This window comes from Chiloscyllium plagiosum, chromosome 7 (assembly GCF_004010195.1).
Source record: "Chiloscyllium plagiosum isolate BGI_BamShark_2017 chromosome 7, ASM401019v2, whole genome shotgun sequence".
NCBI classification, from domain to species: Eukaryota; Metazoa; Chordata; class Chondrichthyes; order Orectolobiformes; family Hemiscylliidae; genus Chiloscyllium; species Chiloscyllium plagiosum.
In genome coordinates, this window is record NC_057716.1 from 89,964,121 (window position 1) to 89,991,663 (window position 27,543).

Sequence of the window (27,543 nt, forward strand, 5' to 3'; positions counted from 1 at the left end):
ATGAGGGGATTAGCAATGAGAAGAGGGGCTGTATTATGAGAGGGTTCAGCAATGGGGAGGAGGGGCAGGATAGCTACAGGGGCACAGGATAGCAACAAGGAGAGGGGCTGGAATTGGGGGGTCAGCAATGAGGAGAGGGCTCAGTAGAATGGTGAGGAGGCAACAGGATAGCTACAGGGGCACAGTAGGACGGCAGGATGTTGTGAATAGAGCAGGATAATGGGGAGGCAGGAAGATGGGTGGGATCAGGATGCTAGGGGTCAGGATAGACAGCAAGACCAGCAAATGTAAGGGCCATGATCAATGGAGAAGAGAGAAAACAGCAGACAATGAAATGACATAGGAGAGGCAGAACATTGGGTGCTCTTAGTTGGGCTCCACTCTGCCTCCAGATTTAGTTTCAGTTCTGCTTTCGGTTCTGGTTCCGATTCAGTTTCAGTTCTACTTCCAGCTCTGGTTCCAGATTCAGTTTCATTTCTGCTTTTGGCTCTGGTTCCAGATCAGTTTCAGTTCTGTTTTTGGAGCTAGTTTTAGATTCAGTTTCAGTTCTGCTTTCGGCTCCGGTTCTGGATCCAATTTGAGTTCTGGTTTTGGCTCTGGTTCCAGATTTGGTTTCAGATCATATTTCAGTTCTGATTCTGGTTTTGGTAACAATTCAATTTCTGATTATGGTTCTGGTTTCAGTGTGGTGTGTGCGCACATTATCAGGAGTCACATGACACCAGGTTAATTGAAATCACGATCTTTCGGAGCACTGCTCCTTCGTCAGGTGAAGTCTGAAGGAGCAGCACTCCGAAAGCTTGTGATTTCAATGAACTTGTTGGACTATAACCTGGTGTTGCACGACTTCTGACTTTGTCTAGCCCAGTCCAACACCGGTATCTCCACATCATGGGTGCACATTGATGACACCAATGGCACGATTTCCTGATCCAGTGTTGGTTTAAATGAGATTAATATGCACCATGGAGAGAGAAAATCATTTCCATCCTCTCCACATGGAGGAGTATTCAGATTCATCAGCTGAGCAGGGGCAGTGTAAGTGATAAATCAGCAGCAGGTTTCCTTTCCTATGTTTGACCTGGTGCCATGAAGTCCAGAGTCAATGGTGTGGTCTCCAAGCGTAACTATTTCTTAATTGCATGCCACTAGGCTGCCATCCCTGCTGGTTAGACAAGACATACTCACGGATAATTTTGGCTGTACCTGGAATATTGTCAGTAAAAGTGATTATGTCAGGCTGTTGCTTATAGTAACTGAATTTAATAGCCCCTGGCTGCTGCAGTAGGATTTCAACCTCTGTCCTCGGACCGTTAACCTGGACCTCTGGATTACTAGGCTATTGACATAATTACAAAGCCACTGTTTCCCTGTACCGTGAATGTTTTGTATGTGTTTGCAGGAATAGGCTTCATGTATTAGGCACAAACAGATGCAATTCCTTCCGACTGCGGTTAATTGATTCCCTATGAGTAGGGCAGACTTCATCTTTAGAGCCAGAGTTTATAAGGGAGTGAGGATAGATGAGGTCACAATTGTCTACCATGCTCGGCAGCAGTACAATTGTTTGCTTATTTTTTTGTTCCTCCCACTCATTCAATGAATCATTCAATGACACACAAATCTCATGTGATGTAGCTCTGCCAGAAGAGGTCTCTCACAGCCTGCCTTTGAAAGTGTTTTGTTATTTGCTTCCCAAAGGCCTGTTGTGTCTGTTGTACTTTACCCCATGTCGCATTGTTCACTCACATGAGTTCCAGTATAAATGGGTTGGTTTTTAAAAAATTCATGCTTTCACAGGGTGTGCACATCTCTGACAAGGCCAACAATTAATGTCCATTCCTAGCTGTCCTTGAGGAAGTGGTATTGAATCATGGTCTTGAATGGCTGCGATTCCTATGGCAAAGGTGCTCCGACAATGTTGTTAAGCAGGAAATTGCAGGATCTTACCCACTGATGATGAATAACTATGGCAAAGTATTTCCAGTCTCCACTTCTGGTCTCATTCTGAATGAAAGTTTATTGCTGAAAGAGTTGGAGATGGTTGGAGCTAAGGCAAAACAAAAGAGATCTTGCAGCAGTGTCAGTTGTACAATGTAATGGTTCGGAATAGGTTAATGCAGTGACTGCATTAAACTGCACTCTAACCTTTACATAGCACATAGACTTGTGTGGGAAGAAGCAGAACATCTTAGGACTCAAAATGGACAGACCTACTATCCTATGTTTCCCAATAGTTATTGTAACAATGTCTATCTGGGGGAAAATGGTGACACAGTGTCAATGTTATTGGGCTGGTAATCCAGACAGCCTAGGTAAAAACAATGACTGCAGATGCTGGAAACCAGATTCTGGATTAGTGGTGCTGGAAAAGCACAGCAGTTCAGGCAGCATCCGAGGAGCAGTAAAATCGACGTTTCGGGCAAAAGCCCTTCATCAGGAATACAGGCAGAGAGCCTGAAGTATTCCGAGGCAGAAAATGAGGCGTTCTTCCTCCAGGCGTCTGGTGGTGAGGGAGCGGCAGTGAAGGAGGCCCAGGACCTCCATGTCCTTGGCAGAGTGGGAGGGGAGTTAAAATGTTGGGCCACAGGGCGGTGTGGTACTGTGCTCAGTGCACTGGGTTTAAAGCCCTTCACAGCAACTGGTGCTAATTGGGTTCAGTCCAGATGGAATTGAAAGCTAATCTATAAGATGGTAGCCATGAACTTACCATTGACTGTTGTAAGAACCCATCTAAAACTACAAGACATATTCTGACCATTGAGGAGTTTCCTCTGTATTTTAGTGAGAACATGGCTGATCTGATAACCACCCCCAGCTCCACTTTTCTGCCTTTTCCCCAGAACCACTGATACCCTCACTGATTAAAAATCTATCTATTTCAGCCTTGATTATACTTAATGACTCAGCTTCAACAGACATTTGTGGTAAAACATTCCACAGATTCATGATACTCTGAGAGAAGAAATTCCTCTTCATCGGTGTCTTTAAAAATGTAAGAACATAAGAACCAGGAGGAGGAGTAGGCCATCTAGCCCTTCGAGCCTGCTCTGCTGTTCAACAAGGTCATGGTTGATTTTTTTCATGTACTCAGCTCCACTTACCCGCCTGCTCACCATAACCCTTAATCCCCTTACTGGTCAAAAATTTGTCTATCTTGATCTTAAAAACGTTCAATTGCTTCACTGGGCAGGGAATTCCACAGAGTCACAACCCTTGGGGTGAAGAAGTTCCTCCTCAACTAAGTCCTAAATCTGGTCCCCCTTATTTTGAGGCTCTGCCCCCGAGCTCTAGTTTCACCCACCAGTGGGAAGAACCTCCCTACTTCTTTGTTATCTGTTCCCTTCATAATTTTATATATTTCGATAAGATCCCTCCTCATTCTTCTAAATTCTAATGAGTACATTCCCAGTCTACTCAATCTTTCCTATTAAGCCAATCCTCTCAACTCTGGAATCAACCAAGTGAACCTCCTCTGCACCCCCTGCAGTGCCAGTACATCCTTTCTCAGGAAAGGAGACCAAAACTGTACACAGTACTCCAGGTGTGGCCCCTGCAGCATAATCTTCCTATATTTAAACTCAATCCCTTTAGCAATGAAGGACAAAATTCCATTTGCCTTCTTAATTACCTGCTGCACCTGCAAACCAACTTTTTGTGATTCATGCACAAGGACACCCAGGGTCCCTCTGCACAGCAGCATGCTACAATTTTCACCATTTAAATAATAGTCTATTTTGCTGTTATTCCTATCAAAATGGATGGCCTCACATTCACCAACATTGTACTCCGTCTTCCAGACCCTTTCCCACTCAATTAACCTCCTCTATACGCCTCTGCAGCTTTCAGTGCCCTCTGCACACTTTGCTCTACAACTCATTTCAGTTCATCTGCGAAGTTTGACACACTACACTTGGTCCCCAACTCTAAGTCATCTGTGTAAATTGTAAACAGTTTATGTAAACTGTAAACAAATGTACAACTGCTTATTTGGAGGTTAAGGTCCCTGGCCTTAGACTTCCCCACAAGAGAAACAACCTTTCCATATTGTCCAAGAATCTTATATGTTTCATTAAGATTACCTCTCATTCTTCTAAATTCCAGTGAGTACAGGCCCAGTTTACTTCAACTCTCCTCATAAAATAATCCCTCCATCCCTGGACTGCCTCCAATACCAGAATTTCTTTCCTTACATAAAGGTTCCAAAACTGTTCACAGTATTCCAATTGTGGTCTAACTGGTTCATTGTAGAGTTTAAAAAAAACTTTCCTACTTTTATACTCTATTCCATTTGAAATACAGAATCCATTTGCCTTCCCTATTATCCACTGAAGTTGGATGCTAGAGTTTTGTGCTTTGTAGCTTTATGCATCTTTTCCCATTTAAACAATATCAGCTTCTTTGTTATTCCTAATAAAGTTCATAACTTCACATTTTCTTAAATTATATACCACCTATCAAGTTTTTGCCCAATCACTTAATTTGTCGATATGCCTCTTCTCACCAAGACTTACAGGTTGCGATCCTGAAAATGATGGCACGGTGGCTCAGTGGTTAGCACTGCTGCCTTCCAGTACCAGGGTCCCAGGTTCAATTCCAGCCTTGGGCAACTGTCTGTGTGGAGTTTGCACATTCTCCCCGTGTCTGTGTGGGTTTCCTCTGGGCACTTTGGTTTCCTCCCACAGTCCAAATATGTGCAGGTCAGGTGAATTGGCCATGCTAAATTGCCCATAATGTTAGGTGCATTAGGGAAACGGGTCTGGGTGGGTTACTCTTCGGAGGGTCGGTGTGGACTGGTTGGGCTGAAGGGCCTGTTTCCACACTATAGGGAATCTAATCTAATCCCTACTCTCTGATTTGTATTAGTCAGTCCTTTCCCATGCTAATATACAATTCCCAACACCATGCACATTTAGCACATCTGATCACTTTATGTCTTTTAGGGAAGAAAATCTGTCATTCTCACCTGGTCTGTCATCCAGGCCCACAGCAACACCATACAACATTGGTTGACTTTAACTGCCCTATGAAACAGCTGAGTAAATCGTTCTATTCAATGGGATGAACAACAAATGCTGGTTTTGCCAGTGTTGACTACATTCCATAAAATAAGCTTTTTAAAATCTTGCTTCTGATTGTCTAACTTGTACCCTGATAACTATACCTTGTTTCAGACAATCTCTTCTTGATTGACTATCAATTGGCTTTCCTCTATCACTTTTGACCAAGTTGATCTCATAGACTCAGCCAGACCAACGTGGCAACAATCTATCTACACATTGGCAATTGTTAGCATTGCAAGCTCAAGCAACAATGTCCTGGGATTGGGATGACTGGTCTCCAACAATCACAACTTCTTTGTGTATTAGGTTTGACTCCAGCTAGTGGAGAACTTCCTTCTTAATATCATTGACTTAGAATTCAGCCACGGCTTCTGGATGCCATATTTGGTCAAACGCTGTCTTGATCTTAAGTGAAGTCATTCTTACCTCACCTCTGGAATTTAAAATTTTTGTCTATGCCCTGGAACAAGTCACCATGTGGTTAGGAGCTCAGTGATGACGATAAGACTATAAGAACATAAGGTATATGAGCAGAATTAGGTCACTGAGCCCATTGAGTCTGCTCCACCATTTGATCATGGCTTATATGTTTCTAAACCCCATTCTCCTGCCTTCTCCCGTAACCTCTAGCCTCTGCCTCTTCCTCCCGGAAATTGTTTGATTATTCACTAACATTTACAATGAATTGGCAGGACTGCAGATCTTTTTTCTGATCTATTGAGGAAAATTGGTTAGCTGCTTGGAAGAGGGAGTACTGAATGGATGCAGAGCACATTCACTGAGAAGGAAGTGGAGGCAATAGTCAGGAGCTGAAACATATTGACAGAGGACTTGGGTTCCCATCTCTGGTTGTAAGTATTCCTGGATGTCTCATCAGGTGACCTTTTTGCTCCAAGATGTTCCTCTCTATTGACCTATCATTTGTCCCTGAAATGTCCATTTACAAGGTGGTTTCATATTTCAAGACAATCTTCTTAGGCGGAGACATTGTGGATCAGTGGTTGGTACTGCTACCTCACAGCACCAAGGACCCAGGTTCGATTCCAGCCTTGGGCGACTGTCTGTGTGGAGTTTGCACATTCTCCCATGTCCATGTGGATTTCCTTCTGGTTTCCTCCCACAGTCCAAAGATGTGCAGGTCAGGTAGATTGCCTTCTAAATTTCCCATAGTGTGCAGGCTCGGTGGATTCCCCTTGGGAAACGCAGGGGTAGAGTCGGTATGGGTGGGATGCTCTTCAGAGAGTCAGTTTGGAGTTGATGGGCTGAATGACCTACTATCACACTGTAGGGGTGAAAAAGAATTCTCTCTATGTTTGATATTTTGCTAACTAATAAAACGGTTCAAAGAAAACTTCTGAGAAGAGTTAGCACCCCTGGTGACCTCTCTCCTGTTTGTTCACTGCAGTGTGCTGGAGGATAGTTAATAATTCGTGTTAACTGTGGGACAATCCTGGAGGTTTGCCCAACCTGCAGAGAAACAACCTGAACTGCTGAGACTGGATGTAGGGATCTGATCCCTGAGATATGGTTCATTTGCGGATCCAGTAAGCGAACCTGGAAAATATATAAGCATTAATTACTTTCACCCACTGGGAAACCTGCACCATGTACTGTCACACAAAGGGTGTGACAAGGTTATAAACTATTGATCACAGCTTTTTGGATACTAAAATAATTAATCATATTTCAAATGTATCCTGACAGTTTAGCAGACAGAAAGCAATAGTTGTATGGAAATGCTTAAAATATTCAATCTAATGGGTGATTTAAACATCACCATCACTCAAATAGATTATCAGGTTAGTATTATGCTACTATTGTGGGAGCTTGCTGTGTGCAAATTGACTGACATGTTTCCTGTATTACAACTTTGCAAAATAGTTCTTCATTGGCTATAAAGCCTTATAGGGCCTGATTGGTCCAGTGTAGGAGAGGAAAGCTCCTTCCTGGCATAACTAGAAGACCATCTTGTACTTAACAAGATATGACTTATCTCATGTCAGCAACTTGTTCCGGGGTTACATTGATATGATAGATATAGTTATGGAGACTTTGAGGAGGACCAGATGTCGTGTCTCACTTTTAAGCTATTCTGCCCACAAGCTCATATGACCTCTCATCATAGGGGTGGTGTTTACAATGGTAAGTATTAACCCTTTCAGACCCATGTGTGACAGTTATATATTACCATAGAAGGAGCTCCTTGCATTGAAGTTAATAGCCACAGTGACCCTGGGCAGGCCGTCTGTCCGGGTCCTGGTTCAAGCTGAGTCTGCAACAAGTGATATAATTCAGTTGTATGTAGTTTGTAAAGCAAAGGAGCTTGGGAGATTGCAGCTCAGCACGGTTCGGAAGGGAGAAGGGCTCCCTAAACGCTGGCTGTGGTTTTGGCGTCCTGTGCAGTGCCTCCTCCTCCTCCTCCTCCCAGCTGCTCCTGTTCTCTCCTGTCTTTTTGGCTGCTCGTCCTCATCCTTCAGCCCCAAAGGCAGCTCAGCCAGACCACCCATGACTGCGGTGTAACTGTTTCAAAAGCAGCCTGAAGCATGAGCAAAAACATTCTCATAAGTCAGAATTAATTGGTAGAAAGAATAGTCAGAAAATAGGCCAAACTAAAGCGAGTTAATTGGCAGCCGAAAAACACAAACAAGCACTAATCCTTACGCAAAGAAAGAAAGAAAGCAATATCTTGTATGAAATGGATAAGCCTTTAAATCACGCTGATAAAAAGGTCTTTTTGCTACCAAATTGGTTTACTATGAGGCCGGTCAAGTGCAAGGCCAACCCATTTTCAGAAAAAAAGAGGTATGTATGCTTTTTATTTAAATATTTTTACAAACGTTTAGAATAGAATAGAATAGCAATTTATTGTCACGTGTATGTTTATAAAAAAAAAGTGAAAAGTTTTCTAAGTTGCCATACTATGGTGCCTGTTTTAATGGCAGAAGTCATTGATAAGAAGAAAAAGTAAAAATTAAGACAGAGCTCATCTCAGGTCCCTCTTCATTTCAAACTGCCACTGTCACATCGTCAGCCTCAATCTCTCCAACCGCCTCACTCACTCCAACCTCCCACCCTAACAACGCACAGCCATCCACTCCCTCTGCTCCAACCCCAACCTCATCATCAAACCCGCAGAGAAGGGGGGTGCAGTAGTAGTGTGGCACACTGACCTCTACACTGCTGAATCCCTCACCTTCTTCCACCTTCTTCTCACTTTATCAGCTACCTTTCTCCAAACCCCATCCCCCTCCCATTTATCTCTCAGCAGCCCCGGCCCACAAGCCCCATTCCTGATGAAAGGCTTATGCCTGAAACATCGATTCTCCTGCTCCTTGGATGCTGCCTGACCTGCTGTGCCTTTCCAGTGACTCTGATCTCCAGCATCTGCAGTCCTCACTTTCTACTCAGGTCAATTTCTATTTGGGAAAAGACGATTAACATGACAAACTCTGGAATTCAGGAAGCCGCCGCTGATGAAGACCTCTACACCAACGAGACCTCCATGCCGGAACAAGACCCGTCAAACCTGGAGACTGCCATACCAAACTAAGACCACCACTCCAGCATGTCTAGAACCTATAAAGGATCCAATTTAATGGGATGTAACAGGGATGAGCATACCACTTCACCATATTGAGTGATGAGGTATCCCTGATTAGTGCCTGTAATACAAGTGCACTATCAACCACTTTACTGCCCAAACATTCAGCTAAGACCCTCAGAATGTGGCTTTGTTTTACAGCAGGAAATATCCATGATTCTGTGGCTGGTGTGCTACCTCTCAAATGGGTCAGAGATAGGTCCATAATTTCACGGTTACCATGTCACCCTTAGTTCATCTCTCAATCAGAAGGCTAAGGATTCATGCTCCATTCCAGATACTGATTATATAATCTGGGCTGGCACTTCAGGGTGGTACTGAGGAAGTGCTGCCCTAACGGAGGCACATTTATTTGGAGGAGACCCTGACTGTCCTCCTGGTTTTAGTGCAGCAAGGCTGACATTTGTTGACCGTCTATAACTGGCCTTGAACTCAGCAGCTTGCTAGGCTCTTTCAAAGGCCACCTACAGTGCTATAGACCTGGGTTCACATTTGGTCAGAGCAGGTAGGGATAGCATTTTTCCTTCCTGAAAGGATGTTCATGAAGCAGATGGATAATCAATGGTAGTTTCATGGTCACCATGACTGAGACTGTCTTTCAATTCCAGATTTTATTGATTGAATTTAAATTCCAGCAGCTGCCTTGATGGGCTTTGGGCCCTTGGTGCTCTGGCATTATCCTGGACTTCTGGATTACTAATCCTATGACACCACAACTATACCATTGTCTCCATCCTACATAAAATGTTCCAAGGCAGAATTTGAAGAACAGAAGAAGATTTTACTCCTTGTCCTGAACTACCAATAGTTAAAACAGATGACCAGATAAATGGTAATTTATTTTATTGTAGTTTGTCACAATTGAATCTGGATGAAGAAATTGAAAGCAGTGCTGCTAAGTGGGAAGGCTGCAGAAGGACTTGGAACAGGTAGGAGAGTGGGCAAAGAAGTGGCAGATGGAATACAAGATAGTAGTGGGTGAGTTTATGCACTTTGGTAGGAAGAATAGAGATTATTTTTAAACGGGGAAAGGCTTTGGAAATCTGAAGCGCAAAGGGAGTTATAGTTCAGGATTCTTTTAAAGTTAGTAGGCACGTTTAGTTGGCAGTTAGAAAGGCAAATGCAATATTAGCATAAATTTTAAGAGGGATGGGATATAAGAAACTGCTGAGACTGTATAAGGCTCTGGCCAGACTGCATTTGGAACATTGTGAGCAGTTTTTGGCCCAGTGTATAAGGAATGATGAGCTGACATTGGAGGGGTCCAGATGAGGTATACAAAAATTATCCTGGAATGAAGGGCTTGTCATGTGAGGAGTGGTTGAGGATTCTGAGTCTGTACTCAATGTAGTTTAGAAAGATGAGGGGGTATCTCACTGAAACTTAGAAAATACTGAGAAGTCTTGATAGAGTGGACATGGCAAACATGTTTCAATTGGTTGGAGAAATTAGGATACAAGGGCACAAACTCAGAGTGAGGGCACAACCATTTAGAACTAAAATAAGGAGGAATTTCTTCTGCCAAAGGGTGGTGAATCTGTAGAACTCATTGCTGCAGAACGCTGTGGAGGTCAAGTCATTGAGTGTATTGAAGACAGAGATAGATAGGTTCTTGATTAGTAACGGGATCAAGGATTATGGGGAGAAGGCAGGAGAAAGGGGTTGAGAAACAACAGCTGTGATTGAATGGCCTCAATGAGCAAAATGGCCTAGTTCTGCTCTTATATCCTATGGCCTTATGGTCTTATGAATGCTGTACTGTCCACGTTTGAAATAATGATTACATTTCAAAGCTGCTTAATCTGCAGTAAAATATTTGGGACATGAAAGGCACTGTGCAAATGGAAGTCTTTTGTTTTTAGTCTTGATTCTCAAACTGCTCAGAAGGTTTCATACTCGAGTCAAACTATTTCAGCATGGATTGGGGTAGGGTTCTTCTGTAGGCTTCGGGAGCTAGCTGTCAGGCTCAAATAGGATCAGAAATACACGCTATCTGGAAAGCAGCCACATCGAGGCTTTCCTTGAATTGACCAATAATTTCATGGAGAGTAGTTGGATTGAGACTTTTCAGGTGAGATAGAGAGGGATGTAAATGAGGTGGAGGAGTTTCTGTGACTGATTAGGGAGAATATTACAGTTGTACCCAAGGGAGGACACCTTGGCAGGTTCATCCAGTGAGGCCATAAGGGTACAGCTCAGGAATAGGAAGGGTTTTGATGGATTGTACTACAAGCCCTTCCACCTGCCAGTGGATGTCAGAGAAACAGATATGTGGACAAATGATGGAAAAATATAAACACAAAAGAGCATAAATGTGGATGATTTTAACTTCTCCGATATTGACTGGAGCTCACTCAGTGCCAGGGGATGGGGTTTGGATGGGGGAACAGCAGAATTTGTTAAATGTGTTGAGGAGGATTTTTGTAAATCGTCTAATGAGGTAAGAGGCCGTACTGGACCTGGTATTGAGGAATGGACTAGGTCAGGTGATCAAAGTTGCAGTGTGGAAATATTTGGGAACAGTGACCATAATTCTATAAGTTTAAAGTTATTTTTGGATCAGAACAAGGGTAGTCCTTGGATGAAAGTATTAATTGGACAAAGGCTAACTGCTGCAGTATGAGGCGGGAACTGGGGAAATAGAATGGGAGTGGCTGTTTCAGGGCAAATCCACCCCTGGCATGTGGGAATCTTTTCAAGGCCAAATGATAAGAGTTTAGGATCAGCATGTTCCTGAGAAAATGAAAGATAAGAATGGCAAGATTCCTTTGATGGCATGAGAAATTGAGAGCTTAGTCAAAAAGGAAGACAGATAGGAAAGAATTCCAACAAGGAATTAGTAGGGCTAAAACAGGCCATGAAATGTCTTTGAGGAGAAAGTGAGGACTGCAGATGCTGGAGATCAGAACTGAAAAGGTGTTGCTGGAAAAGCGCAGCAGGTCAGGCAGCATCCAAGGAACAGGAGAATCGACGTTTCGGGCATAAACCCTGAGGAAGGGCTTATGCCCGAAACGTCGATTCTCCTGTTCCTTGGATGCTGCCTGACCTGCTGCGCTTTTCCAGCATGAAATGTCTTTGCCAAGCAGGATTAAGGAAAATCCCAAGGCACTTTATACATATAAAAGGAGCAAGGGTGTAGCTAGAGAAGGGTAGATCCACTCAACGTCGAAAGAGGGAATTTATGCATTGATTCAGAGGAAGTGGGCAAGTTCCTTAAGTAACACCTTGCATCAGTATTCACAAAGGACTAGGATAACTTGGGAAAGGGTAGGTCTACTCAATGGGAAAGAAGTGAATTAATGTGTACAGTCAGAGCAAGAGGGTGAAGTACTTAGAGTAATAGAGATGTAGAGCACGGAAACAGATCCTTCCATCCAACTTGTCCATGCCGACCAGATATCTCAATCTCAATGTTATTTTGCAATTGGTATTCACCAGGAAGAAGAGTATAGCGTCATAGAGTGGTACACCACGGAAATAGGTGGTGGTAAGTTTAGAGAGGGGTTTGTTGATCGGGATGGGACCGTTCGCCACAGCAGGTTCACCGCTGATGATTAGCCACTGCCCTTTGATCACCGCGGACGCATAGCCACCGGCCATTCGCCACTGAAGACAATTCGCCACCGCAAATACCACAAATAGGAGTATGTACAATATTGGATGAACCCCATTAAGTCTTTTTGCTAAAATACAATATACCTGAGAGAATAAAATAGGGGCTATGTTGAATGTACCATCCACAAACCACGTCGATTCTGCTAAATGATGTATCCAAGATTCCCTACCAAATATGATTATGCGATTACTTCCTTGACCATCCAATAGTGTATATACTTCTACCAAATAAGCAGCGTTCAATGTATGTATGCATGTTTGAAATAGTGAAGTCCTTGGTACCTAATCCCAGACTACAGTATATCCATTGTGACTTTAAGCAGGCAACTATCAGTGCCATGAGAGAATGTTTTCCTGAAGTTAGAATTAGGGGCTGTTTCTTTCATTTGGCACAAAGTATGTAGAGACATATTGCTGCAGTTGGAGCAACTCGTCAATACAACACTGATCCTGATCATGCTTTAAAAGCAAAAATGATAATTGCTTTAGCTTTTATCTTTATAAATAAATAGTGCATGACTATCAAATTAACTAAAATTTCATTGTTTAATATCAATGTGAGATTTTACTGCCATTATAAAGATTTTTAAAATATATTTCCTTTTTCTGGTTAAAGTTTGTAACTCAAACCAATATATAAACCAAGAAAATGATATTTATTTTACCTCTTTTTTTTATCAATATGTAGTATGTAGTTGTATAAATAAAGGGACTGGGAAGTATGAAAGAACAGGCGGGAGGGAAAACAATCAGTACATATGTATATTTCCGGTGGCAAATAGTCTCCAGAAATCAAATGACCCCAGTGGAGAAACGCTGGTGGTGAACTGGCAGTGGCTAATCATTGGCGGCGAATCTGCCATGGGGAATCATCACCAACCCTTGTTGATACTCGAAGGCATGTCAATATTAAGAAGGAGGAGTTATTAAGTGTCTTGAAACACATTAAGGCAAATGAGTCACCAGGAACTGATGGGATCTATCTATCTCAAGATACTGAAGGAGAAAGGGAGGACACTGCAGGTGGGTCCTATAAGACTGGAGAATAGCCAACATTGTTCCTTTGTTTAAGAAGGGCAACAGGGATATTCTGAGAATTTACAGGCTGGCGAGCGTGGAGTCAGTGGTAGGGAAATTATTGGAGACGACTGTGAGGGATGGGATTAACTCAAATTTGGAAAAATATAGACTTATTTGTAACAGGCAGCATGACATTGTGTGGAGAAGGTCTTGTCTTAACTGAGTTCTTTGAGGAACTGACAAAGGTGATTGATGAGGGAAGGGTTGTAGATGTTGTCTATATGGACTTTAGCAAGGCCTTTGACAAGGTCCCTCATAGCAGGCTGATACAAAAGGTGTTCGACTGGGGCAACACTACTATTATAGGACAGGCCAAACAGAGAACAGCCAGGGAATTCCTAGAGGTATGGCACTCATCTACAGATTCTATTAACAAACACATCGACCTGGACCCAGTATACCGGCCACTGCAGCGGACAGCTGGAACTGACAACTGGAAGTGGCAGAGACAAACCACGATAAATGCCGGAGGAAACATCACAGAAGTGCTTCACAGGAGGCTCCCAAGCACTGAGGATGTCACCTAGACAGGGGACGAAACGTCTGCAACACAAATTCCCAGCTCGGCGAACAGAACCACAACAACGAGCACCCGAGCTACAAATCTTCTCACAAACTTTGAGCATATGGCCTGCTTGCCTTCATCTGTCAAGAAACACAGTATATAAAAATAGCAAGGCATGTTGCAGCTGTATAAAACTTTAGGTAGATGACATTTTGAATAGTTCTAGAAGGATTTGGAGACATTGGAGAGGGTACAGACCTGTTTACCAGGATTGGAGGGTATCAGCTATGAGGCGAGGTTGGACAAATTTGGTTTGTTTTCACGTGAATGTCGAAGGATGAGGAGTGACCTGTTAGACGATTACAAATTTATGAGAGGCAGTGATAGAATGGATAGTTGGACTCTTTTTCTCAGGGTAGGAATGTCAATTATGAGAGGACGTAGATTTAAGGTAAAAGAAGGTAAATTTAAAGGAGATATAAGAAGCAGGTTCTTTACACAGAGGGTGTAAAGTGCCTGGAATGCACTGCCAGGGGAGGTGATGGGGGTGGATAGCATTGCAATGTTTAAGGAGCATCCTGACAGATACATGAATAAACAGGGAGTAAAGGGATACGGACCACATAGAGGAAAAATGTTTTTAGTTTAGAACGGCAACATACATTGGCTAAGTCTTAGTATGCCAAAGCGTCTGTTCTTGCACTGTATTGTTCTTCGTTCTTTGCAAAGAGCTGAATTGGAAAGCTCTGGTAAACACTGGACAGGAACAGCTTCAATGGTGTGGCATTGCCTCACTGTTATTATGGAAAAGATGAACAGCTTCCACTTCACTTGAAGGGCATTAATTTAATGAGGGGATCCTTGGCTTTGAACCAGAATCCTCATGATCAGCAATTAAATGCTCCACCAAGCCCTTATGCACATGCCTGAAGCTTTAAAACTTTAACAGCATTTTTCAAACGCGCTGTAACAAGCAGGATGGATAAAAATGTGCTCTATCTGAATTCCCAAAAGGCATTCAACAAAGTGCCATGCAAAATGATACTACATAAGATAAGAGCTCATGGTGTTGGTGGTGATATCTTAGTCTGAATAGCAGATTGACTGACTAACAGGAAAGAGATAATTGAGATAATGGATTATTTTCAGGTTGGAGTGCTGCAGGGATCAGTGCTGGGACCTCAACTTTTTATGATCTATATTAATGACTTGACTGAAGGGACTGACTGTATTTGAGCCAAATTTACTGATGACACAAAGATCAGTAGGAAAATAAATTGTGAGGAGTTTATGAAGTGTCTGAAAAGGGATATATGAGTAGGCAAAAATACAGCAGCTGGAATATAATGTGGGAAAATGTGAGGTTATCCACTTTGGCAGAAAGAATAGAAAGTCAGACTATTGTTTAAATAGAGACAATGCTGAGTCTGAGTGTCTGAGTGTTCTAATATGTGAATCATAAGAAGTTAGGGTGCAAGTACAGCAAGTATTTAGGAAGGCAATGGATTGTTGTTCTCCAGTGTAAGAGGGATCAAATATAAAAGTATGGATGTTTGCTATAGCTATTGACTGCATTGCTGAGACCACATAGAAGTACCGTGCACAGTTTTGATTCGCCTACTTAATCAGGGATATATTTGCAATGGACACTGTTCAAAAAGGTTCCCTAGGCTGTTACCCAGAGGGTTAGTGGAGGTTAACTGATTGAGTATAATCAAAGTTGAGTTACACTATTTCTGATCAACAATGAAGTCAAGGGTTATGGCACAAAAGTAGAAATAAGCCCACAAACAAATTGACCATAAATTTATCATGATTCTCTTAGAAGCCAATAAAATTCTCACAGGATTAATTAAGGAACATGTAGGAAGGATGTCCAGGGAGTCCAGAACTGGTCCTTTAAGGACGAAGATGAGCAGTAATTTCTTCGCCGAGACAGTTGTGAACTTGTGGAATTGTCTGGCACAGGAAATCCAATGCCAAAACATTGTAGACTTTCAAGAAAGATGTGGATATAGTTCTTGGGACAAAGGTTATCAAAGGATACAGGGCGAAAGTCAGACAAGGTACTGAGTTAGATGATCAACCATGATCATATTGAATGGCAAAGCGGGCTCGAAGAACTGAATAGCTTGTTGGTGTTTCTAAATTGCATTAGTCAGGGGTAAATGTAGGGGAATAGGTCTGGGTGGGTTGCTCTTCAGAGGGTCAGTGTGGATTTGTTGGGCCGAAGGGCCTGTTTCCACACTGTAAGGAATCTAATCAAATTCCCTGTTTCTATGGTGCAGCCAATACAAGGGACTGAATGGTCCGTTTCGGCTCCTTTATCTTACCACTGAGGACAATAGACACAATACTTTGGAAGGCTGCATCATCAGGAATTGTCACACAACTATGTCATAATAATGCACAAATCATTTTGAAATAGAGATTATGTACATATTATAATGATTAGTGGAAATGAAATACAGGACTACTGTCTGGGAACTGGAAAGGTTTAATATGGTTGGCAATTCAAAAATTCGGTGTATATATCTGGCTGATTTCCACGCTATCTTTGAATGTATTAATTGGATTTGATGGTAGGAAATGTTTGTAAGTTCACAATATGTATTCCAAGTATAAAAGTCAGTTTAGAGAAAAAGTTTAGAAACGCTGTTTTAGCACCGATCAACCCGAACAAACATTCTTTCTCCCCTAGGTGGCACTGATGAGCTTTTTAACAGAATAACTTGTTTCTCTGCAACTTTTTGTTTCAGTAATGCAGATTGAGGGGTGTCTTCTCCACATCTCATTTTAACATACAAAGAACTGGGGTAGCTGATGATAGCTCATTCTTATAACACTCATTTCCACATAGACATTCATCTCCAATGTGATTTCCATAGTCATTTTTCAAATAAAGTACGAAAAAGAAAGATTTGCATTTACGTAGTGCCTTTCTCAGTCACTGGATACCTCAGAACATTTTTGCATTTACTAACGTAGTTTGGAAGTGCTGTCACAGTTGTACTGTAGGACTTGTGACAGCTATGTCATATGCACAGCTAACACATACAAAGAGCAGTGTGATAATGACCAGTTTACTTGTGGTCTGTTGATTGAAGGAGTCACCGGGAATAACTTCCCTGTTTTCCAATGAAATTGTGCCATTGAGATCAGTCACATCCATCAGAGCATGCAGATGGGTAACATGTCATCGTAAAGACAGCACCTCCTGCAGTACAACACTATCCCGGTATTCGCCTTGAGGGATTTTTGAGCTCAAGCCCTGGTTGCTATTTGAATCCAGAACCACAAATCCAAAAGCAGTTGCAGAACCACAGCACAGAGAGAGGTCAACTGGCCCACCATGCCTGTGCTTGCCCTTTGAAGGACCTGTCAAATTTGGCTAACACCCTGACTCTTTCCCCATAGCCCAGCAATTCCATCCCTCCCCCCCAGCCCCCTACCCTCCACCCCCCAACGCTGCCACCCCAATGCAAGCGTTTAACCAATTTCCTTTGGAAAATTATTATGGAATCTGCTTCCACATTACAGAGTTGCACAGATGCTGCAAGGCTTGTGTGTGCGTGTGTGCTGGGAATAGAACTACTCTGTACTGACTTCCACAGCTGTGTTGGGTCCACACATGAAAGAGAAGTGTGAGAGAAGAGAAACTATTGACATCCCTGCTTACCATACAACAACCTTGTCTGACCGTCAGGAAATTAAAAAAGCTGTCTAGTGTACAGTTATTGAGATGTTGTCAGGCAAGTGGAATTTCCTGATTAACCCATTCCTGCAATGTTGAAGGAAGCTGTAAATGTCTAGCAAGGTCTGCAGAAAAATGCTATGATCTTTACACTGTTCCATCCAACCAACAAGGGAAGGAGAAATGTCAATGCAGGGGTAGGACCCAGCATTGGACCCTGAAGATTCTAACGCAGGGTTAGTATTTCAGTGAAGGGCCTGCCCTGCTGAGCCTTTCTGATGTTTTCAATTGTTATCTCAAAATTCCAGGCATTGTGGCTTTTTCTTTTATCTCTGTTATAAATTCCACAACCATCCATTGCTTAGAGCTTTCCCTCACGTACAGCATTCAACTCTGACAAATAGTTACAAGGTTCACGTAATTTTATGTAATTTATCCTAACCCTATTAAAGCCTAAGAATTCAAAATGAACCACTGACAAAGGCTGTGAATATGCAAAAAGAAGTTATTAAGGCTGTCAGTTAAACATTCTGAAGTCAAATGCAACAACAACAATAACCTGCATTCACACATCACCTCTATTATGGTAAAACATCCGAAGGTGCTGTATATAGGAGACCAATTTGGACACACCAGAAGATACTGAAATAGATAAACTAAAGCTTGAGCTTAGTGGCAGTTTTCTTTTAAGAAGCATCTTGCATGAGGAAACAGAGTTGTGGGGGAGGAGAGGTTTTTGGAGGGAAATTCAGAACCGGTAGCTCAGGCAGCTGAAAGCAAGGCCATCCGTGGTGAGGTAATGGAGATCAGGGGGTAGGAGACAGCCCAGAACTGGAGGAATACAAGAATCTCAGAGGGATAGAATTAAAATTACTGGGAGAGTGACCATGGAGGGAATCTTTCAAGAAGGACACAAATTTTAAAAGCATGATGTCAACTGGGTTCGGAACCAGTGATGGAGGAAGTAAACCATGATAGGTGAATGAGACCTGATGTTGGATATGATATGCTTGTGGATAACCTCAAGTTTGTGGTAACTTTAATATCAGAATCTGACCTGGAAAATGTTTGGAGTAAGTCATTCTAGAGCTAATGAAGGCAGAGAAAAAATAAAATCCAATTACCTACTCAAGAATTATAGCTTCATGGTTCTTTATTCCCTTTATCATTGTGATGCTGTTAACTTTCATTCAATTAACAAATAGTGTGCAGGCAGGAGGGGTACATTGAACATTTTTGCATTCGGGATTCACTCATCTTTGTTAACAAGTCTAAACCCAGATAATTGGCCTGAAAATAAATCTTGCGTAATTCTTACTTTCAATTCTTTTGCTAAAACATCTATTTTCTTTAACTATTGCAATCAATGTCCAATAAACAGAACTATTGTGTCACAAAGAATGCATTATAAACTTAAGAATAGTCTTTGGATCAGAATAACTTAGCATGTGCATGTTAAAATAGATACTAATGAAGTTCTATTGTATTGTCTTCTTTTCTATAAAACAGGACTGTGCGATGCTAGGACCCCAGGGTACAGAATTTCCTGCCCTTCTGCATGGCGCAATTGGATTGTTCTTGCACTGGGAAAATTGCAGGGGAAAAGGGAGAGGTTGGAGGATTAGTTCATGTCCATAACAATGCTTATCTGACTTTTCATTCATTTAAATTAATGGTTGAAATTTTGAAAGGAGCTGTAATAAATGGCACACCCTATAAGACTGAGAATGAGGTCAAACCAATTGTATTGGTGAAGGGGGAGGGTTGGGAAAAATGCACAAATCTAACTGTTCTAAGAAAAATCTAAGGGATTCGCACTTGCATAAAATTTACTAAAAGAATTGAGTAACTGTACCTGTTACATTTCATTCCTGTGAAATTTGTATACTGTAAATTTTAATTTTAGAGCACTTTCAGAGCATATTCATTATTTTCACGGAGGCTTAACTAGAAATAGGTTTAGTTGCACTGGTCTGCTCTGATAGTTAAAACATATTTCAACTTTCTGTTCTGTGCATTTTAATTCTCTGCTGTCTTCAAATCTTCCAGCAAGTTGCTTTATTAAAATGCTGCTACATAGAGACTATAGGCATTGCAAAGAGAACGAATGACCTTCTAAAACAATGTAAAGCACAGATCATTTGGTTGTTTTCAGAATCATAGCCCACAGTGCATGAAAGGACACCATTTGGACCAAGTGTGAGGAGTAATGCTGTGTCCAAACCACCCCACTTTAATCCCATTTCCCTATTCTTTTACAATTCCCTGTTCTTTGCTGTTATTGGTGGCCTATTAGTCATTAGATTAAATATTTTCTTAAAGCATATTTGCACCAAAGACAATTAATTGAGTCATCAGTATAAAAAGTTCGGAACAGCCAATAAGTCATATATAGGTCAGAAATGAAGCATAAAAGCTGACTTTCCCTTTCAGTTCTCATGGAAAAATATTGTTAAAACACACAAAGCTCTCTCTGTCATTACTTAATACGGGTAAAGTGAAATGTATTCCTGCAATGTTTAAACTATTTTAAAGACTGATAGGAGACAGATTATGATCTCTAAGATACTGTGATAATAGTTGTCTGCTGCATAACATCTGCTTTTGTTGTACAGTGATTACAATACACTGGCAGTGCTTCAGCTTATCCTCAGATGAATAGTGACCGGTTAAACACAGCTACCACACCCAGTTTTAATGAATAGCCTCCGCAATTTTGAAATGATTAAATACAGTTTTAATGTAAAAAATGGATATTCGTTTTTTTTAAAGATTACAACCAATACGAATAATGTTAATAAATAACAGTAAATGAAAAGTAATTGAGAATTGATGTTTTATTATTTATTAATGGGATGGGACATTGCTGGCAAAGTGAACATTTATTGCCCATCCCTAACTGCCTTTGAAAAGATGGTAGGTGTCTCTTTTATCTTGTCCGTATGGTTTATGTTCACTTAGTGCTGTTACAGGGGGAATTCCAGGTTTTTGATCCAGCGACAGTGAAGGAACAATGAAATAGTCTCAAGTCAGTATGATGTGTTTTTTAGAGGGAGACCTGCAGGTGATACCACATGCGTTGATTGCCATTGTTCTTTTGGATGGTAGAGGTTGCAACCTTGGAAGGTGCTGTCACTAAGCCTTAGTGAGTGACTGCAGAGGATCTCCTCTGTGGTGCATACTGCTGCTGCTGTGTATCAGTGGTAAAGGAAGTGAATGGTGAAGAATGTGATGACATGCTGATCAAGTGGCTTCTTTGTCCTGGACGGTGTCAAGCCCCTTGAGTACAGTTGGAGTCACATACATCGAGGCAAGTGGAGAGAATTCCAACCCAATCCTAGAGATAGGAGACAGGCGCTGGGAGTCAGGAAGAATCATATGCCCCATCAGAATTCTGACCTGCTGTTGTAAACTCATTCCTGACAAAGTATCTGTACTATAATGCACTCTTTTCTAGTGGTGAGTAAGATGACTGATTAATTCAAGTCTGAACTGATCTGATTCTATCCTCTTTGGAAGCAGTTGTTGCCATACTTTCACAACCTATGCCCTGATCTCACATGCATCAGTGAGAACACCATGTGTGCAAGAGGAATAGTTGACTGGCTGATTCTGACTGATAACTGGCCACGTTTTTATGAGCTTGAAAATCAAACAGCTCTTAGAAGGTGCAGCCAGTTGTGATTGTGGAACTTATTCTCCTGAAGTTGCAACATTACGGTGAAAAGCCTCAGCTTGGCACAACCATACCACTGAGATTATCAGTGGCCTTTGAAAGATACAAAATCGTCAGTGACGCAGTTATCTTCAAGATTAAATGTCTTGCCTCCCTCTGATGCTTCCATTATCAACTGGGGAAATCGATTGCTGATGCAGGATTATACTGTATGTGTAATGGATAGTCTCCTCAGGAACCTGCTCTTACTTGCTCTTTGATGGTGAACAGATAGTCAGTGGAAAGGAAAGGCTCCAGTAGGAACCATTGCTCTTTCAGAATAATTTCACATACTTAGATTCAACTAGTTAGTGCTGAGCACATTATCATAATCCCCACCCCTACCCCCTTCCCCAGGCAGACAGTACACACTGCATTCCCCTCCCCCATTTCCATGAGTCAAAATTGTGCGAGCCCTATATTTGAAAATCCCTGAAATCTGAGCTCCTTGATTTGAATGCTTTTTTTTCAGTTCAGTTCCTGTCAGGAATGCACATTGGGAGTCTTCGAGTGCAAAGGAAATGAAAAAAAAAAGATTTAGCTGCTTAATCTTTAGTGTTGCTGGGATTCCACAGTGGAAGCAGCAAGGCCTGACGTAATATTTAGAGACTTTGTATTCGCAAATTGATTGAACCACACAATGTGCTAAAATATGTAAAAGATATCTAGCAGCATTAATCAGAAGGCAAGGTGATGGCCATCATCCTTCACTTTATCTAGGGCCTTGTAGATTCAATCTTTCCACATTCTTTTCTATCAATTTTCCCAGTTGACATCTTGTCCCTTCAGTCAGACATGACTCCCTTGAGCACCTAGGGTGCTCCTGAATCTTGTCCAATGGTCACTATTCATTTATGTTCTGTCACTTGAAGTTAGTGTGGGCAGGTTGCCTGACATTCAAGGGCAATGGCACATAGTGGTCACACCAATGCACGGAGGGCCTTTCTCTACAGTCAACAGGAGTGGATCTTAGGTGATTTCATCTTTCAGACCTAGTGGTATTGTGGTTTTACCTCCAGCCCTGACACAATTCAAATCCCAAAGTGTCCTTCCTTGGCATTGTATCATCATCCCTTCACCATCACTGACTCAAACCCTGGAAAATATCCTCTTGCAAAGTTCTTCAGATGAGCTTGCCCATGCACGGAGAGTTCAAGCAGGTGCCAACGCCAGCTTCTGGGGGGCAACTTCGAAAGAAAACGAAGTGCAGGCCTTTCTGGTGATAGTCCAACCATGAATTAATGAACCTGCTGCCTCATCTGAATTGAGCTTATCAAACTGACAGGATTGAATCAAGCACAACAGGTCAGGCAGCATCCGAGAGCAGGATAATCAACGTTTTGGGCATAAGCCCTTCATCAGGAAGGGCTGATTAAAGACTCTTGCCTGAAACATCGATTTTCTTGCTCCATGGATACTGCCTGACCTGCTGTGCTTTGCCAGCACCACACTCTCCACTCTGATCTCCAGCATCTGCAGTCCTCACCTTCTCCCAGGATTGAATCAAGGCCCATCCTTTAGTGAGTGTGCAAGAAAACCAAAGGCAACTTTGTCTCAGCCATTTCAAGGGATCTATGGACTTGTACAACAAGGCATATTTGTTCTTCATTACATCCTAGGGACATGCCATTCATTATGTATGTCTTTCCTTATTCGACCTCCTAAAATGGGTCACCTCACACTCATTAGGACTAAATCCCATCTGCCGTTGTACTGACCAATTTAAAAAAGCCCTTAAGATCCCAACAAACCACTTATTCTTCACCTTAAACTTCTGCCCTCTGGTCTTAGACAGAGCCTGCCATGGAATGGATGGGGAGAAGTTTCTCATGATCTAGCCTGTTCTATGCCTCTCATAATTTTGTATATCTCAATCAGTTCCTCCTCTGTTCCAGGAAAATCAAGCACAGCCTATCCAGTCTCTCCTCATAACTCAGACATTTTATACCAGGCAACATCCTGTTAAATCTAGCCTGCACCTTTTTCAGTGCAATCACGTCCTTCTGAGAATGTGGTGACCAGAACTGCACATAGTATTCCATCTGTGACCTAACCAATGTTTTATAAAGACTTCCCTGCTCCTATCTTATATGCCCTGGCCAATGATGGCCAAATATCCCGTATGTTGTCTTCACCACCCTGTCTTCTAGTGCTAACACCTTAGAACATAGAACATAGAACAGGCCCTTCGGCCCTCAATATTGCGCCGATCTGTGAACTATTCTCAGCTCGTCCCCCTACAGTATCCCAAAATCATCCATGTGCTTATCTAAGGATTGTTTAAATCTCCCTAATGTGGCTGAGTTGACTACATTAGCAGGTAGGGCATTCCACGCCCTTACCACACTCTGTGTAAAGAACCTGCCTCTGACGTCTGTCTTAAATCTATCACCCCTCAATTTGTAGTTATGCCCCCTCATACACGCTGACGTCATCATCCTAGGAAAAAGACTTTCACTGTCTACCCTATCTAATCCTCTGATCATCTTGTATGTCTCTATCAAAATTCCTCTTCGCCTTCTTCTTTCCAATGAGAACAGACCCAAGTGTCTCAGCCGTTCCTCATAAAACCTTCCCTCCAGACCAGGCAACATCCTGGTAATTCTCCTCTGCACCTTTTCCAATGCTTCCACACCCTTCCCGAAATATGGGGACCAGAACTGTACACAATATTCCAAGTGTGGTCGGACCAGCGTTTTGTATTGTTGCAGCATGATATTGCGGCTCCGGAACTCAATCCCTCTACGAGTGAAACCTAACATACCGTATGCCTTTTTAACAGCACTCTCCACTTTCAGGGATCTATGTACATCGACTCCAAGATCCCTCTGCTCATCCACACTACCAAGAATCTTTCCATTGACCCAGTACTCTGCCTTTCTGTTATTCTTCCTAAAGTGCATCACCTCACATTTAGCTGCATTGAACTCCATTTGCCAGCTCTCAGCCCAATTCTGCAGTTTATCCAAGTCCCCCTACAACCTGCAACATTCTTCAACACCCTTAGATGGTTAAAGCATCTGTCTAGTAAACAGGAGATCCTGGGTTCGAATCCCAGTGGTGCCTGCTTGCTGTGTCAAAAAGTTCGCACTCGCACATTCTTCAACACTGTCCACTACTCCACCGACTTTAGTGTCGACTGCAAATTTACTAATCCATCCACCTATGCCTGAGTCTAAAGTCATTTATAAAAGTGAGAAACAGCAGTGGTCCCAAAACAGATCCTTGTGGCACACCACTAGTAACCAGACTCCAGGCTGAATATTTTCCCTCAACCACCACTCACTGCCTTCTTCCAGAAAGCTAGTTTCTAATCCAAACTGCTAAATTACCCTCAATTCCATGCCTCTGCATTTTGTCCAACAGCCTACCATGTGGAACCTTATCAAAGGCTTTACTGAAGTCCATGTATACCACGTCAACTGCCCTACCCTCATCTACATGCTTGGTCACCTTCTCAAAAAACTCAATGAGGTTTGTGAGACATGACCTGCCCTCGATGAAACCATGTTGATGATCTGAAATCAAATTGTTGTTTGCAAGATGATTACAAATCTTATCTCTTATAATCCTTTCCCAAACCTTTCCTACAACAGAAGTAAGGCTCACTGGTGTATAATTACCTGGGTCTTCTCTACTGCCCTTCTTGAACAAGGACACAACATTTTCAATCCTCCAGCCCACTGGTACCAAACCTGTAGACAATGACGACTCAAATATCAAAGCCAAAGGCTCTGCTATCTCCTCCCTATCTTTCCAGAGAATCCTTGGATAAATTCCATCCGGCCCAGGGGACTTATCTACTTTCACTCCTTCTAGAATTAATAACACCTGTGTGTAACTAACCTCGATCCTTTCTAGTCTAATATCTCGTATCTCATTCTTCTCCTCTACAATATTCTCCTTTTCCTGAGTGAAAACCGATGAGAAATGTTCGTTTAACACCTCTCTGATCTCCACAGGGTCCACAGTTAACTTCCTACTTCTGTCTTTGACTGGCCCTATTCCTACCCAAGTCATCCTTTTATACCTCACATACTTATAGAAAGCTTTACGGTTCTCCTTTATTCTATTTACTAAAGACTGCTCGTGTCCTCTCTTTGCTCTTCTTAACTCTCTCTTTAAATCCTTTCTAGCTGATCTGTAACTCTCCATTGCCTCATCTGAACCACCTTGCCTCATCAACACATAAGCCTCCTTCTTCGTAACAAGAGGTACAATTTCTGTAGTAAACCATGGTTCCCTTACCTTATCACTTCCTCCTGCCTGACAGAGACATACCTATCAAGGACACACAATATCTGTTCCTTAAACTAGCTACACATTTCCATTGTCTGCATCCCCTGCATTTTGCTACCCCATTCTATGCATCCTAATTCTTGCCTAATCGCATTATAATTGCCCTTGCCCCATCATTAACTCTTGACCTGTGGCATGTACCTATCCCTTTCCATCGCTAAACTAAACGTAACTGAATTATTCCAAAGTGCTCACCTACAACTAAATCAAACACCTGGCCTGTTTCATTACCAAGCACCAGATCCAATGTAGCCTCCCCTCTTGTCGGCCCTTCGACATACTGTGTCAGGAAACCCTCCTGTAAACATTGGACAAAAAGGACCTATCCGACGTACTAGAGTTATATCAATTCCAGTCAATGTTGGGGAAGTTAAAGTCCCCCATAATGACCACCCTGTTCCTTTCACTTCGACCCAGAATAATTTTGCCAATCCTCTCTTCCACCTCGCTGGAACTCTGCAGAGGCCCATAAAAAAACTCCTGTTTCTAACCTTAGCCCACACTACCTCAGTAGACAAGTACTCATCAAAAGTTCTCTCAGCCACCTATATACTATCCTTGACTAACAAGGCCATGCCTCCCCCTCTTTTACTATTTGCCTGTTTTTAATGAAAGATCTAATCCCTGGAACATGCAACATCCATTCCTCACCCTGTTCTATCCATGTCTCCAAAATGGCCACAACATTGAAGTCCCAGGTACCTATCCATGCTACAACTCACCTACCTAATTTCTGATACTTCTGATGTTGAAGTAAACACACTTCAAACCAGTTTGCTGTCTGCCAGCACATTCCTGTGACTGTGAAATCCTGTCCCTGTCTTCCCTATTCTCATCCTCCTGTGCACTTGCAGCTGCACCTCAGGTTCCCATCCCCCTGCTGAGCTAGTTTAAACCCACCCAAATAGTACCAGCAAATTTTCCGTCCAGCATATTAGTACCCCTCAGGTTCAAGTGATGACCGTCCTGTTTGTACAAGTCCCACCGTCCTCAGAATGAACCTCAATTATCCAAGAACCTGAAACCCTCCCTCCTGCACCATCCTTGCAACCACATGTTCAGCTGATATCTCTCCCTATTCCTTGCCTCTCTATCACATGGCACAGGTAACAAACCAGAGATAACAACTCTGTTTGTTCTAGCTCTCAACTTCCACCCTAGCTCCTTGAAATCCTGCCTTACATCTTTCTACCTACGTCATTGGTACCTACATGGACAACCACTTGAAGCTGGTCACCCTTCCCTTCAGAACCCCAAAGACACGATCCGAGACATCACGGACCCTGGCACCTGGGAGGCAACACACCAACCGTGAGTCTCGTTCGTTCCCAACAAACCTTCTATCTGAGCCTCTAACTATTGAGTCTCCAATGACTAACACTCTCCTCCTTTCCCTCCTTCCCTTCTGTGCAACAGGGACAGGTTCTGTGCCAGAGACCGGGGCCCCACTGCATACCCCTGGTAAGTAATCCCTCTCAACAGTATCCAAAACGGTATACATGTTTTTCAGGGGAACAACCACAGGGGATCCCTCCACTGACTGTTTTTTCCCTATTCAAACAGTCACCCAGCTTTCTTCGTGCCTAGGAGTAACTACTTCAAGGATCTCTGGACTTGTATACCAAGGCACATTTGTTCCTCAGTACTCCCTAGCGACATATCATTCATTGTGTATATCTTTCCTTATTAAACCTCCCAAAATGCATCACTTCACACTTATTAGAACTAAATTCCATCTGCCATTGCACTGAATAATTTATCAGCTTATCAATATCCGACTGTAAATCGAGACCATCCTCCTCATTATTAACCAATTTTCATGTCAGCCACACACTTGCTAATTATACCTTCGACATTCACATCCAAGTTGTTAATGTGTCTAACAAATAGAAAGCTGCCTAGGGGATGTTCCAGCCCATTATGATATATGGTGAAGGGCAGCATTAGTCCCTGGTAAACATTACTTGTCAC